This window comes from Leptosomus discolor, chromosome Z, assembly GCF_034619465.1.
Source record: "Leptosomus discolor isolate bLepDis1 chromosome Z, bLepDis1.hap2, whole genome shotgun sequence".
Classification (NCBI taxonomy): domain Eukaryota; kingdom Metazoa; phylum Chordata; class Aves; order Leptosomiformes; family Leptosomidae; genus Leptosomus; species Leptosomus discolor.
This window is the reverse complement of record NC_141419.1, coordinates 24,490,619-24,509,234: the sequence shown is the minus strand read 5'-3', so window position 1 is coordinate 24,509,234 and position 18,616 is coordinate 24,490,619.

Below are 18,616 nucleotides of genomic sequence, written 5' to 3'. Positions count from 1 at the left end.
CCACAAAGGTGATTAAGGGGGTGGAACATCTCCCTTACGATGAAAGGCTGAGGGAGCTGGGTCTCTTGAGACTGGAGAAGAGGAGACTGAGGGGTGACCTCATCAATGTTTATAGATACGGAAGGGGCGAGTGTCAGGAGGATGTAACCGGGCTCTTCTCGGTGATGTCCAATGACAGGACAAGGGGCAACGGGTGCAAGCTGGAGCACAGGAGTTTCTACATTAACATAAGGGAAAACTTTTTCACTGTGAGGGTGACAGAGCCCTGGAACAGGCTTTCCAGAGAGGTTGTGGAGTCTCCTTCTCTGGAGACATTCAAAACCCGCCTGGATGCATTCCTTTGTGATCTACTCTGGGTGGTCCTGCTCTGGCAGGGGGGTTGGACTAGATGATCTTTCAATGTCCCTTCCAACCCGTAACATTCTATGAATCTGTGAATCCATGGATTTGGTGAGCTGCCCATTGAATTTCTCAGTTCTTTTTAATTTATTTCATGAAAAATTAAAAAAAAAAAAGCAAGGCTCCAACCGAAGCTGAAATTGACTCCTGATGCTGCTTCAGGTGTCATCATCCTTAGCAGAGGCTGCAAGTATCTGCAGGTCAAAAGTTGCCTCCTCTCCTCTGCTATGCAATGCTGCAGCCTGAGACCAGGGTTATACATACCAGTCCTGATCCTCCCAGGCAGGCTGGACCCAGGGTCAGTGCAGGAGGTTGCTGAGTCATCCCAGCCCACTGTGTTTGGAAGTGCCATGGGGCCTTTGGGGAATAGGACTCTAGTTCCTCATCTCTTTCTTTCAGGAGTCCATGCTGAAAAGGATTAAAAATGGAGGGGGAAAAAAAAGGCAAGAATAGAATAGAAAATAATGAAATTGAATAATATTAAATTTAAATAAATTAAACAAAGGTGGGACTGTTCTTTTTATTCTGAGAGAAAAGCAATTCAGAAACAGAATCCCTGTGGCTGCTCTGAAGCGATACCACACCTTACTTTTGAGTCGTGCTGTACAATGATGCCATTCCTCATATTTTTCACAGCACTTCATTAAACCGGTTGTCATTCCAGCAACAAAAGTATGCATCTTTGTTTTTACTGAAGCACAAACTCATAAGGGCAGCAAAACTATAATTGTCTGCTGATTCAGAAGTTTTAGTAACATAATTTTAAGTGAGAAACTGCGACACTATGTGGTTCTTTTGTATTCTGGCATTTGTCATGTTCTTTGAAAAAGTGTATATGTTACAAATAATCTGGATTTTTTTTTTGAGATTTAAATTATATTCTCATTCCTCACTGGAAGGTCATGAGGAAACAGTCTTCTCAGAGACAAGACATGTCCCCACTCCACCCCACCACCCAATGTGCCATTCCCAGCGCTGTTGGTTCTTTGTCAGGCAGGTTCTTAATTCACTGCTCTGAAGCTTGAATGAGCTTACATCTCCTTCAGACCACAACGGTTTTGTGGGCAAATGGTGAAGAGGAGGGAGCATTTGTCATTTGCTGTCACAAGAAAAGTTTTTCCAGTCTGAAATTTCTAGTGGGATGGTTGGGACTCTTGAAGATGTCACCTTCTCCCATGCGTGGTCAAACCTCCTCTGCAAGGAGCCACGTGGGTACAGGGAGCACAGTGACACAGTGAAATGAAAAAAAAAAAAAGTTTCTAAAAAAGGAGGATACAAAAAAAGGCATTAGAGCACGCAGTCTTTTCTACCATCATGGTATTCTCCCCTCCAGGAAAGGACATAATGTTTTGTTTTCACAGTTTTTGCTGTCGACTGTCTTCATTTAAAATACAGTGGGCAAATTCTGCTTTCACGAGTAGCTATCAGCACAATGAAAATCAATGGCATATGATTTCTGTCATTATAGCAATTAATATTTACCATTGTAGCTTGGAGCTGGGTTTGTCCCAGACTTTTTAAAGAATTTAGATCTTAAAGAATTAAAGGTCATTAAATCAGCAGTCACTGTTAATGAGCTCACAGAATTAAAGGGAACAAAAATTGAAAATAAGTAATCGTTAGATGACTTTCATGCATGGTAACTACAAGATGGAAAGGAGGAATATTTATAAACAAGCATATTTTTGATAGAACAATTGGCATTTTCTTTGCTATTAGTCTTGAAACTGGGGGCATACAATGTTTTGCCACCCCTCCTGAAGTCTTCTCTGCAGCCACAGTGATGTGTTTTTGGAACAGCCCAGTCAGTTTCCAGAGAATTGAGTGTAAAGCCAGGAATTCAAATTAAGACTTCACAGTAGGATCTCGTAAAGGAGGCTATGGGCAAGGAGTAAACAAACTGAGAAACATACATTTTTCTCAGATAAGGAGCACAGCCATTCAGTCTGCTGTGAGTCCAGTGCAGACAAACAAATTAATGCTGAACTCCAAGTGCTGGGTCTTCACCCACATAAAACCAGTTTCCAGGGGTACTTCTGCTTCAAAACAGGGTGGGTAGTAAATTCAAACTGCTGCCCACACCTAATGCTACATATCGAAAACAATTGCATATTTTTGAAAATATAAGTAAAATCCAGAATTTTAAAATTTCATAGCGGCCATTTCTTGGACAAAAATTAAAATGGATGCCTCAGGCTGAGCTCTCAACAAGCCAGTGCAAGGAGTGCACATTAGTAGGACTCTGTTAAAATCAAGCGCTTGGCCTGACAGCACATCTTTTCCACAGCTTAAACCAACTGATTGCACATGGACTGGAGGAGTTTTGCCTATGTGAAGCAGTGATGGGGAAGCAGAAGATTAGCTGACAAAATTGATTTAAACATACTTTATTGAAGTTTTGTTCTGGTGGTTTTTTCAAGAGACACAGGTTTATGACTCAGGAGAGCTAACTTCCACAGTATTCATACACTAAATTGTACAGGAATGCGAAGTACTTTTGCCAAAATCAAGACAAAATTTCCAGAATTTAAAGTAGTATGGGGTTTTTTTCTGGAAAATTCAAACTTTGAGAGAGAAAAAGAACTCCTAGACTCTCTGGACAAGAATTGCAAACAGAAAAATCTTAAAACTAGTCAAAATGTTGCAGATTTAAAGAAAGCTGGACTTTCAAAAACATACATTCAAAAGGAATGCTCTTTGGAAAAAAAAAAATTTTTTTTCTTGGTTTTTTTTTTTCAAGTTTCATCAACTTTTTCAAGTTCTTAGTTCTCAGAGGAAAGTACAGGCAGATCAGCCTTGCCAGGATCAAGGCTGCCTCTGACCCATTTGCCTCCGATCAGGAGCAATGTATTTCATTACGGGACCCTGTCGGTGTTTAGTGTTATTAGCCGCGAGAAGCATTGCTCATGTCTGCTCTGCAGATTGCCTAGTTTAAAAGAGGATGATGTAATGCGGCACAGGAACAACCAGCTACTTCCCCTGCAGTAATTTTACCCTGTCCCTGTGAGAGGACCACTTTCTAAGATGTAATTGGTCCTCTCACCACCAACACCACTTTTGCGCCTTTTATTTGCCTTGATGTTCCCCTGGAAAGGTTGGTTCAATTTCAGGACCGGGACCAGAGCAGTCGGCTTCCAAAGTGACATCTCAGCTAATCAGGAAATGGAGCCAGCTCAACATCTGGCTTTTATTTGAGAGTAGCTTTGCGTCTGAATGGTGAGCTACAGGAGTGGAGACAGCAGCAAGACTTTGATCTGCCACTTCTTAATTTTTGCATGGATTACTGAGGTCGCCATTAATGTAGGGGGAATCCAACAATAGCCCTGCACTAAGGGTTTCCTGCTTCAATTTCCACTGCCTTTACCTGACTTGCTGGCCACCAAACCATGGTAATGATGTATTTTTGTGGACAACATCAAAGTACCTGAGGTAGCCTACCTGAGAACTGAAGATATAGTTAAATGGCTGAAATCAAGAATGGGAGCTATGCCATCTCCTTCCATGAGGTTTCTGCATGGACAGAGGTGTGGAGGATGCTGGAGCACTTGTCAGTGGGTGTGGGATCCAGCTTACTTCTCAGTTTGGTGCAGGTCTTCTTCATCCTGATGAATACCAGTGAACCTTCTCTTAAAATGGGGCAAATGAACAGTGCTTTGGGGCCAGTCCTTTAGTTGGAATAAACTCACTGCTTTCAGCACCACCAAGCAATAATTTGTGTGCTTAATATCTGTTGATAGTGAATGTGGATAGCAAGAATGGGTTTGCCATAAGCACTTCAAGCATTGGTACACTGTATTTTTTCTAGAATGTATGTAATCTTATTATCCACTACTATTGAATGACGTCTAGAAACCCTTGTATATCTAAGGAGCTAAGTGACAGGGAAGAATGGTTGAGGGTGTTGGCAATACATGGAATCATAGAATCATTTAGGTTGGAAAAGACCCTGAAGATCATCAAATCCAATCATAAATGGGACACGGCCCAGACTTCTCAGTATTACAGCAAAATCTCTGGCCATAGAGGAGCATTTTCTGGACTCTGAGGAGGAGGAGGCAAGGGGGAGGCCCTCAGAAGAATTTTCCTTAGGTGATGGATCCATTGGTCTTTGGGCCATAGCAAGCCTTACTCTGATGGTGTCCTAGGTCCTGGTAGCTGAGCAGGCTTCAGTGACTTCCACTGGGGGACAGCATATGGCAGAGTGAGTAGATAAAGCATGAGCAGTCCCTCACTTTCAGGATCTAGCAGGAGTCTTAGCATGGAAAATTCTGTGGGTTGAAGGAGGGTGGGTCCTGGCTTCCCTTTTCAAGTTGTGCTTCTGGGTGTAGATGGAGCTAGAGCCATCACTTTCATATTGCTATGCAGTGCCAGCTTTTATCAAAACCAAGCACTGAAAAGCTAGGAAATTAATAGTTAAGAGCATCATAAATCTTATGGAGACTTCATATAAGCATTTTGCTTTTATTGTGTGGTTAAGAAGTATAGATTTCATCATGGCACACATGGAGCAATGGAGAGCAAGAAAGAATAGCTCATCAGATTATTAAATTAAAGAAGAGAAAGGCTTTGGCCAAAATAATTTATTCTTATTTAGTTTGTTATTTAGATTTATATAGGAGTTTAACAAAGACATCTAACCCCATGCTCCAGGCACTTTTGCTCCCTATTAGGGAGAAAAAGAAATAAACACAGCTGCCCTCCCTGAAACTAAAAGAAAACCATTACCAGTGCCCTGGTTCAGCAGCAGCTTGAAGCTAAGCACCAACTTAAGTAATCTCATCTTACATTGGTGCTGGGTCCATGGCAGAACTGGAGTACTGATCTGCCAACTTGAGCAATGTTTATCTATCTATTTTCAAACTTTTATTTGGAAAGTTACTGCAGGCACAGTCTTGAAGTATTTTACACTAAATAAAAAAATAAAAATAAAAAGAGTATTTGTCCATCACCATATCAGGCCTCAAAGAAGGATTTTTTTTGGTATTTATTACCTTTGAAGTTGTTTTCAGCTCATTTCATTGATTTATAAATTTTTTGCCCACTGAGGGGATGATAAGCATCCAGTAGCTCATTTTAACTTGCAACAAGTACACGTTTGTGAGTGCACATTATCCAGAAAAACTTCTTCAGTCACTTGCACCTCATCGAGAAACAGAGCTAAATTTAACAAAACAAAAATGAAGCGGAGAGCAAAGACAGGCTGAGGCTTTATCTGGCAGAAGAACCAAAGAGGTCTTTGGAACAGTTTCAGAAGGTTTCCATTAAGAGAGAATAGCAAGTACGGAAAGATTGTTCATCAACAGCTTTTAAATGCATCATTGCAAAATAGATGATCATGATAAATAATGGGAAAAGATTAGTGAAAAAGGACACTTAAGCAAAAATCTCACACAAACGTTGCTGTGTAGGAACAAAGGCAACACATTTAAGGATATCTCATTGTTGCAAACTTCCAGCTAACATGATTTAGCAGCAGCATAACAGTCTCACAGTGGCTGGGAGCTGCCGCCAGACATTCAGTACTGTATATTTTTCTTCGTGTTATTGAGAGTGAAAGGTTAGACAGAGACAGGGTTTATAAAAAGCAGACTTTGCACCAAATATTTTGTTTAACCTTCATAAAATATCCCAACTTCAGTGCAGAATTCCAGAACTGGAGGAAGGAGAAAATATGAGGGATATTTGCCTTTCAGTTAGTACATTTATTCTGCCTTAATTAGAATTCTTCTTTTGCCAAATGTCAAAAAAATTTGTAATTTGGATGTGGTAACACAGCAATAACCCCTGCCTTATCAAGGCAGGTGATCAGTGTGGTACAACGGAATATTCCAGGCTCTTCAGAGCTGAGGTAATGTTGTTATATGTGACTGCCCTGTAGCTCAACATACCCAGAAAATGTTATTTGTTTCTTTTATCACCTCACAGTCCATGGCACTTGGCCACAGCCAGGTGCAGTCGTCAGCTTTTGCACTTAGGCTAGCAAAGTCACCGTAAGTGTTAGTCAAAAACTGGAGGAAACGGTGAAGTTATTTTCATTCCATAGTTTTTCAAAAGGAGATTTTGAGTTGCTTACCCAATAAAAAACATGGAAAGGCCCTTGTCTGTTGTCGTTGGGGTGCTTCTGGTGCATTGACATACAGAAAATTAGGAGAGGGATGCTGAAAAGCACTACATTTTGTCTTCCAGCTTTGGCCAGCACTTAAAAATTTGGAGAGAAATAAATGCCTAATTTAGAAAAAGTGTGTTTGTGTCTAGGGGTAAGGTTTTTGTTCTTGATCAGTTGCAGAAAGAAGTAGCAACAGAAAGAAGAAACCTCATCAAGTTTCTTCCTTTTTTGCACTGTTTTGGGAAGCTGTTTCAGCTTCAGCTCTTACTCTCTGTTCATTCCCACTCTCGCCTTTCACCCATTCTCGATACAGAGGATTGGTTTTCTCTGCATGGCTGTTGTACTCTTCCCCATGTCCAAAAGCAGATCATAGAATCATAGAATCAGTCATAGAATTGTAGAATCATAGAATGGTTTGCTTTGGAAGGGTCATCAAGACCATCTAGTTCCAACCCTGCTGCCATGGGCAGGGACACCTCCCCCTAGACTAGGTTGCTCCAAGCCCCATCCAGCCTGGCCTTGAACACTGCCAGGGAGGGGGCAGCCACAGCTTCTTTGGGCAACCTCTTCCAGTGTCTCACCACCCTCACAAGAAAGAACTTCTTTCTAATATCTAATCTAAATCTCCCCACTTTCAGTTTGAAACCATTACCCCTTGTCCTATCACTGCACCCCCTGATAAAGAGTCCCTCCCCACCTTTCCTGTAGGCCCCTTTAAGTACTGGAAGGGCGCTAGAAGGTCTCCCCAGAGCCTCCTCTTCACCAGGCTGAACAACCCCAACTCTCTCAGCCTGTCCTCACAGGGGAGGTGCTCCAGCCCCCTGATGACCTTCGTGGCCTCCTCTGGACCTGCTGAAGCAGATAGATGTCTTTTTTGTGCTGGGGTCCCAGGGCTGGAAGCAGTACTGCAGGTGGGGTCTCATGAGAGCAGAGTAGAGGAGGAGAATCACCTCCCTCAACCTGCTGGTCACACTTCTTTTGACGCAGCCTGGAATGCCATTGGCTTTCTGGGCTGTGAGCAGACATTGCTGGCTCATATTCAGTTTTTCATCCAGTAACATGTCCAAGTCCTTCTCCGCAGGGCTGCTCTCAATCCACTCATCGCCCATCCTGTATCTGTGCTTGTGACTGCCCCTATCAAGGTACAGCACCTTGCACTTGGCCTTGTTGAACATGGGCTCACCTCTCCAGCCTGTAAAGGTCCTTCTGGATGGCCTCCCTTCCCTCCAGTGTGTCGACCTCACCACACAGCTCGCTGATATCAGCAAACTTGCTGAGGGTGCACTTGATCCCACTGTCCATGTCACTGACAAAGATATTAAACAGCGCTGGTCCCAATACTGACCCCTGAGGAACACCACTCGTCACTGGTCTCCACTCAGCCATTGAGCTGTTGACCGTGACTCTTTGGTTACTACCATTTAGCCAATTCCTGATCCACTGAGTGGTCCACCCATCAAATCCATGTCTCTCCAGTTTAGAGACAAGGATGTCATGCAGGACAGTGTCGAACGCCTTACACAAGTCCAGGTAGGTGATGTCGGTTGTTTTTCCGTTATCTACTACCACTGTAACCCCATCGTAGAAGGTCACCAAATTGGTCAGGCAGGATTTGCCCTTAGTGAAGCCATGTTGGCTGTCACCAATCACCTCCTTATTTCCCATGTGCCCTTGTAGTTTCCAGGAGGATCCGCTCCATGATCTTGCCGGGCACAGAGGTGAGGCTGACTGACCTGAAATTCCCCGGGTCTTCCTTCCTTCCCTTTTTAAATATGGGGTTATGTTTCCCCTTTTCCAGTCATCAGGATCTTCACCAGACTGCCATGACTTCTCAAATATGATGGACAACGGCTTAGCAATTTCATCTGCCAGTTCCCTCAGGACCCATGAATGCACCACATCATGGACTCATGGACTTGTGCACCTTCAGGTTCCTTAGATGGTCTTGAACCTGATCCTCTCCTACAGTGGTGAGTTCTTCATTCTGCCAGTCCCTGCCTTTGCCTTCTTTGACTTGGGTGGTGTGGCTGGAGCATTTGTCAGGGAAGACTGAGGCAAAAAAAAACATGGACTACCTCAGGCTTCTCCATATCCCAGGTAGCCAGGTCTCCTATTTCCTTCCGGAGAGGGCCCACGTTATGACTAGTCTTCCTTTGTCACTGATGTACCTGTAGAAGCTTTTCTTGTTACCCTTGATGTCCCTGGACAGGTTTAACTCTCTCAGTGCCTTGCCTTTCCTGATCTGATCCCTGGCTGCTTGGACAATTTCTCTGTATTCCTCCCAGGCTACCTGTCCTTGCTTCCACCCTCTGTAGGCTTCATTTTTTTGTTTGAGTTGTCCAGGAGCTCCTTGTTCGTCCACACAGGCCTCCTGGCATTTTTACCTGACTTCCTCTTTGTTGGAATGCATTGCTCCTGAGCTTGGAGGCAGTGATCCTTGAATATTGACCAGTTTCTTGGGCCCATCTTCGCTCTAGGGCTGTGTCCCACGGTACTCTGCCAAGCAGTTCCTGAAGGGATCAAAGTCTGCTCTCCTGACGTCCAGGGCAGTGAGGCTGCTGTGCACCCTCCTCACTGCCCTAAGGATCTTGAACTCCACCATCTCATGGTTACTGCAGCCACGGCTGCACTTGAGCTTCACATTCTCCACCAGCCTCTCCTTGTTGGTGAGAATGAGGTCCCTCTGTTCTTGCTGCCATGTGGATGATGGGGCCCATAGGTGCCTGCTCTAACCAGTCTTTCTCACCCTTTGGGGTTCCCCAGTCATTGGTTGAGGAGGGGCATGATGATTGCAAAGCTGCTCATGAGTGATGGGACTTGTGTCACATAGCAGACTGGATGAGTACAGATGTTGCCAGACTGCAGCAAATGGAGATACCTGCTAACAGTAAACAGCGTTGTCTGAGACATGTAAATTGTTTAGTGGTTCCTAGATGGAGGAGCTGCTGTGGTCTTGTAAAATGAACAGCAAGGCTCACAGAGAGATCAGTCTGGTCTTGATTATATAGTGGTGTATGTCATCTGAACAATGTCCCACACCTAGGGAATTCATTGGCTACCAAGTTTTAAACTCATCCAGAATGCCTACATTCTGCTGTATAGAAAAGCAGACAATTTTTTTTTTTCCATTTGGGATGTGTACTTCTGACTTGACACTGTAAATTTACTGTGACAAAATAGATGAAGTCACAGCAGCACTTCTGCTTCTTTTTTTCTTGAGATCCTTGTCTATCCAGAAATAGTTAATTTACAGTGCCCAGGGAAAGAAAAATTGCTGTTGCATTATTTATTCATTAAAATGGTGTTATGATAATATCCAGACAATGAAGCAAATATTAAATTAAGTCCTTGAATTTTCCCCAAAATCTGTGCTGTATAAATGCAGTTAGTAAGGATGTAGGAGGACTGCACAATAGATGAAGAGTGCCAAGGAAAGAGGAGAAACGAAGCAAAGATTACAAGGGAAAAATTGTTTCTCTAGTCCTAAAAACTGTCATATAGGAGACAAGACAGGCCTCCATAAGGTCTAAGTAAAAACCTAAAACATTCTGCTCTGTGCCCTGGTTTAAGCTAAAACAGAAGTAATTCTGTTCAGTGATTTTATTTTCCAGCTAAGTCTCTTCTAAGTAACTGCACTTTCTGAAATCAACAGCATGTTTTTCCAGACAGTGACTGCTTCTAGCAGTGATAGGGCTTGATGATTGTAGTTAATACCAAGGAATGGTATGCAGAAAGGCTCTTGCTTACACTTGCCCCTAGAGCAACTGAAGTCATTGCTTAATCTTGCACACCATGTTCAAGTGCTGTAAAGTAAAGGGACACAAGTATGTAAAAAGGTTGCACCTGTGGGGAGGAATGAGCCCAGAACTGACCAACTGAGTATTCCATCCCATATACATCATATTCTGTATGAAGCTGAGGGATTACAAGGGTCAAGCTCTCTTCTTCGATGGCCAACATCGGAGAAGGACTCCGCCTGTTCTTCTGTCTTCAATCCCTATCTGTGCATCCCTGAACCTAGTGCCTGAATCCAGATCCTGCACCTGCTTCCCGTCTGCCATTGGGTCCGGTCTGGGACTGCCCCAGTGCCAGCCCTGCAGCATCAGTGTCGTCATCAGAGGGTTTTGGTTTGGTATTGATTTTGTATATATTTCATTATTTCCTTATTTTTATTATTACATTTTCTTTTACTGTTATTTTTTCGTTAAAGCTGTTTTAGTTTTCTTTTCCAACCCATCAGTCTCTCCCCTTGTTCTCTCTTCCTTCGCCTTCTGGGAGCGGGGAAGGGTCAACAGAGAGCATCTGTCATTTGTTAGTGGCCAGTCCACTGTGGCACTGTGCTCCTGCCTTTTAAGAATACCACTTCACAGTTTTGTTGGTCATTTTGGTTGCTGTCCTCAGTGAAAGACTCACACAATTTGAGGCCATGTAAGCGTTGTGGTATGGCAAGGGGCTCACCCCAAGCCTGAGGAATACAATGTCTCCTCCTGCACACTATGGACAAGTCTGTCTGACACCTCACCCGTCTGCACTGCAAGGGAATAGATGTAGTGGGGCTTGAAAAATGGGAGAGACAACGACTCTTCCTTTATATTTGTAGGTTAACTTGTTAAAAACAAAATGACATCTTAGTGCTCTTATTAATGAGAACTAATCTCTGTCTTCTGGAGCTCACACTCTGTTCATACTGTAGCAGGAACAGTGCAGGGATGGTAAGGCTGCCAGAAACAACCTCACTGTTCAAGCCCTGACTGCAGCCCCAGGCAGCCAGCTCATGGGCAGAGCAACCTCCAAGACCTCTCTGACTCGGAGACCCCTTTCCAGAACATCCAGCAGTTACTGCAGGAAAGCTGACTCCCAGGAAGTAAGCCTCAAAACACTTGTCAAAGCCTCGCATAACATCAGGTCCATGAAAAATGACTGGAGAGTACAACTGCACGGTTCTGCAGGCAGATAGGAGGAACACATTGCCCATGTCCCTGCAGCAGTAGATGGTTTTTTGAGTACATGGGCTGTGTCCTGTCCTGTCCTGAAGCACAGGACAGAAAAAACAGACAGTAGCCCTGGCTGAACTGAGGGAGGAGAGGGTTATTTCCTAGTCCCAAAGCAGTCTGTCAGCTTAATCCTAAATTCATGAGGAAGGTGAGTCAAGAAGCTACCTAAGAAATATTTCTGTCCGTAAGACTGTGGTAAGACCTTACAGTCCTCCTCTTTGACTGTTCCCTGTGCTGCAGAGGAGGGAAAAACCTCTTCTTATCAAGAAGCCAGGATCTGGGAGGCAGGAGAAGAAAGAGTGATTTGGGAGGGAAGGAGAGAGAAGGAAAAGAGAAGACACGTCTTTGGTACTTAGTAGCAGAAAGCAGAAGGAATTGCACTTTGTTGCAAATCTTTGCCTTTCATCCCTTCCTTTTCACTATCTTCTCTGCAGCAAGTGGAATCACAGAATCACAGAATGGTAGGGGTTGGAATAGACCTCTCAGGATCATCTAGTCCACCCCCCACTGCTAAAGCAAGTCCACCTACAGCAGATTGCACAGGACTGCATCCAGGCAGGTTTTGAATATCTCCAGAGAAGGAGACTCCACAACCTCCCTGGGCAGACTGTTCCAGTGCTCTGTCACCCTCAAAGTAAAGACGTGTTTCCTCATGTTGAGGCGGAACTTCCTGTGCTCCAGTTTGTGCCCATTGCCCCTTGTCCTGATCACCACTGAACAGAGCCTGGCCCCATCCGCTTGACACCTGCCCTTTAGAGATACTTACAAGCATTGATAAGGTCCCCTCTCTGTCTTCTCTTCTGCAGGTTAAAGAGCCCCAACTCTCTCAGCCTTTCCTTGTAAGACTGGTGCTCCAGCCCCCTCATCATCTTCATAGCCCTCCGCTGGACTGTCTCCAGTAGTTCCCTGTCCCTCTTGAACTGGGGGCCCCAGAACTGGACACAGCACTCCAGATGTGGCCTCACCAGGGCAGAGCAGAGGGGGAGGAGAAGCTCCCTCAACCTGCTGGCCACACTCTTCTTAATGGACCCCAGGGCACCATTGGCCTTCTTGGCCAGAAGGGCACATTGCTGGCTCAAGGTCCACTTGCTGTCCACCAGAAGTTCCAGGTCTTTCTCCACAGAGCTGTTTTCCAGCAGGTCGACCCCCAGCCTGTACGGGTGCATGGGGTTACTCCTCCACCGGTGCAGGACCTTACACTTGCCCTTGTTGAACTTTCTTAGCTTCCTCCCCGCCCAGCTCTCCAGCCTGTCCAGATCTTGCTGGAATGGCAGCACAGCCTTCTGGCATGTGGGCCATTCCTCCCAGTTTTGTTTTATCAAGAGACTTGCTGAGGCACAGTAGAAGCTGTGCCCCATTTATTTTTGCTGGTCTGATTTATAAGGAGATGGCATATAGAAGTGGAAATCTTTTTGTTCAAGCCAGAGGGAGGGATTTGAAGGCTTATATACACTGGAAAAGCCATAAATGGTAAAGGCTGAGGGATTTTCCAAGCCATTTTTAATATCTTTTTTGTTCTAATTATTATATAGATATATAAATATTTTATATATAGTATCATTCTATATATATACATATATATACACACATATATAGTGCCAGACTACATATAGTATTATAGATATTAAGTATATATTTATATACATATATTATCAGACTGGCGTTTATTATTAGTGAGGCTTTTGGAGTGAGGAGGCACTTGGGCTGTGAGGTGTTATCAGAAGATATGTACCCCTTTGGGTCAGGTGAAGGCAGAAGGTGAGAAGGGTACCAGTACATGATATGAACCCACCACTGCAATACCCGTGTGGTAACTCAGACTAAACACACCAGGATGGAAAATCAGATGAAAGTGACAGAAGGAGTCTTGAAATGATTTAACTCAGAGAAACATTTTCCATTTTGTGAACAAGGTTTTCTACACTTGGCTGTAGCCTTTAAAGATACACTATCTCAGAAGATTTTCTTCGTCTCTGATTTTTCATAGCAGTAATCATGTGCATGGGCAGGACGAAGGAAAGGGTCATGATAAAAGAAAAATTGCATTCAATTTACCCTCAGGAAGGAATTTTATTATAAAGTAATGAAATTAATGTTACCCCTGAGTGATTTCTAGGCAAAAAGTATAGATTAACATTATTCCATGTGAAATGTCGGTGATTCTGTGCCTAAGCCTACAATAGTTGGTGACTGGGAGATATACTGATGTGTGCTGCTCTTGCAACTTCACAAACCTAGCAATCTTCAAATTTATGAGGAGCTGCCCGCATTTTCTTTCATCTTTTTCATCCTGGTTGTGTTTGGCAGTATGAGTTGGGGAGTGCATTCCCAGGGGCATCTCCCAAAGCAGTAAATGAAAGAGGAAAAGGGAAAAAAAAATAAGATAGGCTCTTCTTGTCTTAAAAGTCTAGTGTTTTATGTCTTATATGCATTTCAACAGCCTTATTCCACCCTCAGCCTTCACTTCACAGTTCAGCTTACCTTTCCCTCCACCCACCGTAAGACCAAACCTTTTATTTCCCTTTGTAACATTTCCCTGCATTGCCCATGCCACTAGTTTCTTCCCCTCTGTGATGCTTCCGTTTCTCTTTTGGATGTTATTCATTGAATGAATCTGGTAACAGTTAAAATCAGATATTTGTTGTCATAGGACCTACATAGTGTGTAGTGAGAATTGGCCCACTCCAAGCAGCTTGCTACTGAGTGACAAGCAGACATTGTGTGAGGGGAAAAGACATGCTAGTGTGTTCAACTGAGGGTCCACAATTGTTAAGAAAATAGCTCAGGGTCATCCGGAAAATTATAGCAGAGCCAGGAACAGAATTCCTATTTCCTTATTCTTTACTAGAAACCCACGCTTCCTTCTCCATATTAGCAATTTTCCATAAGCTGTCTTACAAAACAAATGAAAAATGTAATTCAAAAATACCACAGGAACTAGATGTTTAGGGAATGTCTCCATGAGAATGATATCTTTTTTTTTTTTCCTGAAATATAACTAGAAATACTAAATTATACAGTGCTCATTAAATTTATTCTTTACAGGCCTCTTCTATAAGGTTGAAACCACTTCTTCTGTATTCACTAAAGAGAAAGGCATGATTATGTGATTTTATATTTACATCAGAGAACACCAATTTGTGATTTATTTCCAGAACACTTGAGTATCTTTCAAAACAGAATAGGATAGTAATAGCCCTTCTTTATAGCCACTCAGTGTTTTTCCCTCTTCAGAGAAAGAAAAATTACTGATTTGATAGTGAGCTCCGAGACTATTCACTTCTAAAGGCTGAGAAGTGATTATGCAGCAATTTTGTCTATGAATTTAAGCTTTGTCCTTTCCTGTCATACAGAGGATTTGAGACTGCAGCCAATGCTTAGTTAATGGTAAAGTGAGGATCTGCTCTGCTACATGTTTAAAGAAAACAGTTATAAAATAAATATCCAGGATTTGCCCTAGACAGCCAATCTCCACTTGACATCATAAAGTAACTCGAGTTTTGTAAGGCTGGCTGCTTTCTTGGTATACTGAGCTGACATTTACAGTTCCCACTTCTGTAGAGAAACCCGCATTCCCTGCTACACTATCCTCATGTGCCCACATAATCTGCTTTTGTTTAAAAGCTAAAGGTCTCTCCCTGATCTCAAGACAACCTGGCCAAAGAAAGAACTAACCTTGTCCCTCTCAACATGCTATGCTAATTCAGATTGATGCTTAGGGAACTGGTCAAATTTAGTGCCGACCTAGTTAGATCAACTTGAGTTCTGGCAGGAGAGTAAATGCATATGTGTTTTTAATTAATCCCTTGCCTAAATCAAGGGAAAGGATATTGCATTTTTCAGCAGAATTGCTCCACACAGTGCTGACTGCATATATTTAACAATTCTTACTCATGTAACTGAGAAAAGCCATTGGAAATCTTCCAAACCTCATGCAGTCAACAGTCAACCCTTTTTGCCTAACTCTGTGTGAACTCCTCTCTACCTGGTGCAGGGCTAGGGCATTTGAGCTGGCAGCTCCAGGAGCAGGATCAGTACCTGCAGCCCTGGTAGCACAGGCCTGTTCAACAAGGATCTTTGCATTTATGGAGTACGTTCCCCTGGGTACGGCCCCAGTGCAATCCAGCCCTTAACATTAAACATCATGAATAATCCTATCCCTTCCTGTCAAAGACATCAAGCATGTGCTTAATTTTCAAGTAAGTCCTTGGTGGGAAACTAGGTATGTGTTAAAGTACATCATTGAAACGGTCATCAGACAAGCTTATCATTTAGTGTTGGCAGAATGTATACATTGCTTTCTTTTTTTTTTTCCTATGCTTTGTTGTCTAGCTTCTCAGCCAACAGGTTAGTCCTTTTCCTTCCTTTTCCTTCCTTTTCCTTCCTTTTCCTTTTCCTTTTCCCCTTCCCGTCCTCCTTCTCCTCCTTCTCCTTTCTCTTCTTTCCCTTTTCCTTTTCTACTTTTTTCCTCTTCCTTTTTTCCTTCTTTCTTCTCTTTTCTTTTTTATTTTGTCCTACTTATTTTCTTTTGAAGGATTTGGTCAGATTTTGGTTTCTCCAACTTCCTGATCTGTTTAGGAATCAAATTACTCTTTTAACATGAAGCCGTTCAGGCCTTTTGATTTGGCTAACCACAGAGGTCAGTTTTTCATTTATAGTTTAAATTATTCCAGATGCTAGCATAAATGAGAATTGCAAAGAGATCAGTTTTGACATGCTCTTTAATACAACATGTGGTTGCAATTTATAATCAAAAGTCACCTTTCCCAGGGTAGCTTGGATTTTGGAGGTCAGAGCAGGTAGGATATTTATTTCTCAGTTAAGACAGTGAGAAGTGCTAAGGGCTGATTTGCAGAGCTTAAAGTGTGTAAATCTATATGTAGGAAGAGAAAGAAACACACTTATTAAAAAGGTAGGAGCCCTATCAGGGCTATTTTCCTGAGTTCCCTCATTGCTGCAGAACAGATGTACAGAAGGAGGATTAAAGGAAAGACAACCTTGCCAGACTACATGTAAGAAAAGCCTTTAAGAATAGAAAAAGTGCTTCAAGGGACAGAGAAGATGCTTGAAATACCTTTCTGCTAGGAAAAGGACGGTGATCCAGACTAAACTATTGAAGTTACTAAAGTTCCATAGTCTTTGCTTTATCATTTTGCCTTTAAAAAGGACTAAAAAATGATATTTTCTGTACAGGAAAAAATCCTTTCACCTCAGTCAGTATTCACTGGCATGAGCAAGGCACAAATCAGTGACCAACCAGGCAGACCATCTCCCTGTCATTGTCCCTGTCCCTTGCACACGCTGGAACTAATACAACTGAAAAATAGTAATTTTTCTTTGCCAGGTTAGCTTTCCGACAGATTAGCTCCTTGAACTGGCTTACTGCCCACTTACGCAGACTGAGGAAGGAGACTGGAAGGGAAAATTTTGCTGTATGTGGAAAGATGGGGCAGCATGTGGCAGCAGCAGCTGTGGTTTAGACTGATTTCAGACTTGCTGTGAAAGAACCCTTAGGTATGAATGGATGCTGGTGTTTAAGGGCACTGCTAAAGAGGGGAAAGCTTGCATTCAATATTTCTTGAGTTTCCAGCCTTCTAGAGTTTTTCCAAAGCCTACATTTTGCCAGAGCAGAAGATGTTTTTCACAAGACTTTGACCACAACTCCTTGTAACAACTTTTTTCTTATTAATTTTTATTTTCTCCAACATGAAGACAGATATTCCTTGCAGGAGGTGGAGTTCAGTTCTATGGTATTAAAGTATGGATTAATAGCTTGGATGCTGATGTGGTTAAGTTAGAGGTAATGCACACCATGTGATTTTTCAGTGTACTTTTTCTACTTTGTGCTGGATTGTTTCAGAAAGCTCTTGAGCAAGGAAGTCTTTACAAGAAGTGGTGAGAGAAATTACAGCAGATAAGAACTGAAAAAAACTCCAAACAATGAAAAGAAAACTCTTGGGTTTACATCACCAAGATGAATTCAGGAAGCTACATTCGGTGAGAAAATTCTTCTCTCTTTCTCCATCTTTCAATACTATTTCTGAAGCCACAAGCACGCAGAAAAGTAGCCCACTGCTCTCTGCCACAGCCTGCACAGGAGCTTATTTGGAGAGTAACATACTTGAGGACATCCACACTGTGCCACACCAAAGGTCTAGCTTCTGTATCCTGCTTCCAGCAGTCGTTTTAAGTGGGTACCTGGGAAACAACATGCACAGGCCAAGTATATATGACACTTCTTTTTAACACTCTGCCAGTCCTCAAGTAATTTCACTTCAGTGTGTTTCCTGCACTTGCATGTTTCTGTGTATTTAGTTAACCATAGTGGCCCTTGGGCCATGTAAACCTGTGCTATGGAGGCATCCTTAGGCAAAGAGTTTCACAGACCTGTTGCCTGAATAATCATCTCCCACTGTTTTTGACCTGGTTCCCACACTGTGAACTCAATGCCCCTTTATGGTAGAACTGGACAACAGTGAACTTGATAAGCCCCTCCCTGGTTTTCACAATTTTACAGATAGATGTCTACAATACCCCCTAAATTTCTCTCTTTTGCTGGTTGGTGTGTCCCCACCTATGCAGCATTTTCCTATACAGAAGCCATTCCTTATCTTTGAACATCCTTGACTTACCCTGCCCCCACTGCATTATATCTGTTCTGGGACTACAGTACCATGATTACACACAGTGTTCAAAGGGGGAGCAAAATACCTGTTTATTCAGTGGCGCTGTGATATCCTCTGGTTTGTTCTGTTCCTTGCCAGCTTTACGGTTGCCTCTTTTTTGACCATTATTTCACACTGAGCTGACATTTTCTTGGCACTATCTGTCATAGCCCTAAGACCTGTCTCCTAAGAAGTTATCGTCTACTCAGAGTCCATTGTTTTATGTGGAAAGCTCAGATGATATTTCCCCGTGAGAACACTTCATGTTTAATTCCCCTGCACTGAATTTCATATTGGTTTCTCACTCAATCATTCAGATCTTTCTGCAGCTCTTTACACTCTGAACTTCTACATGCTACTCTCAATGTCACCATCCCACAGCTCACCCCCTTTCCTGGGTGAATTAAAACTTTGGCTAGCACATATCCCTGCATGACCACCAATATTTTCAC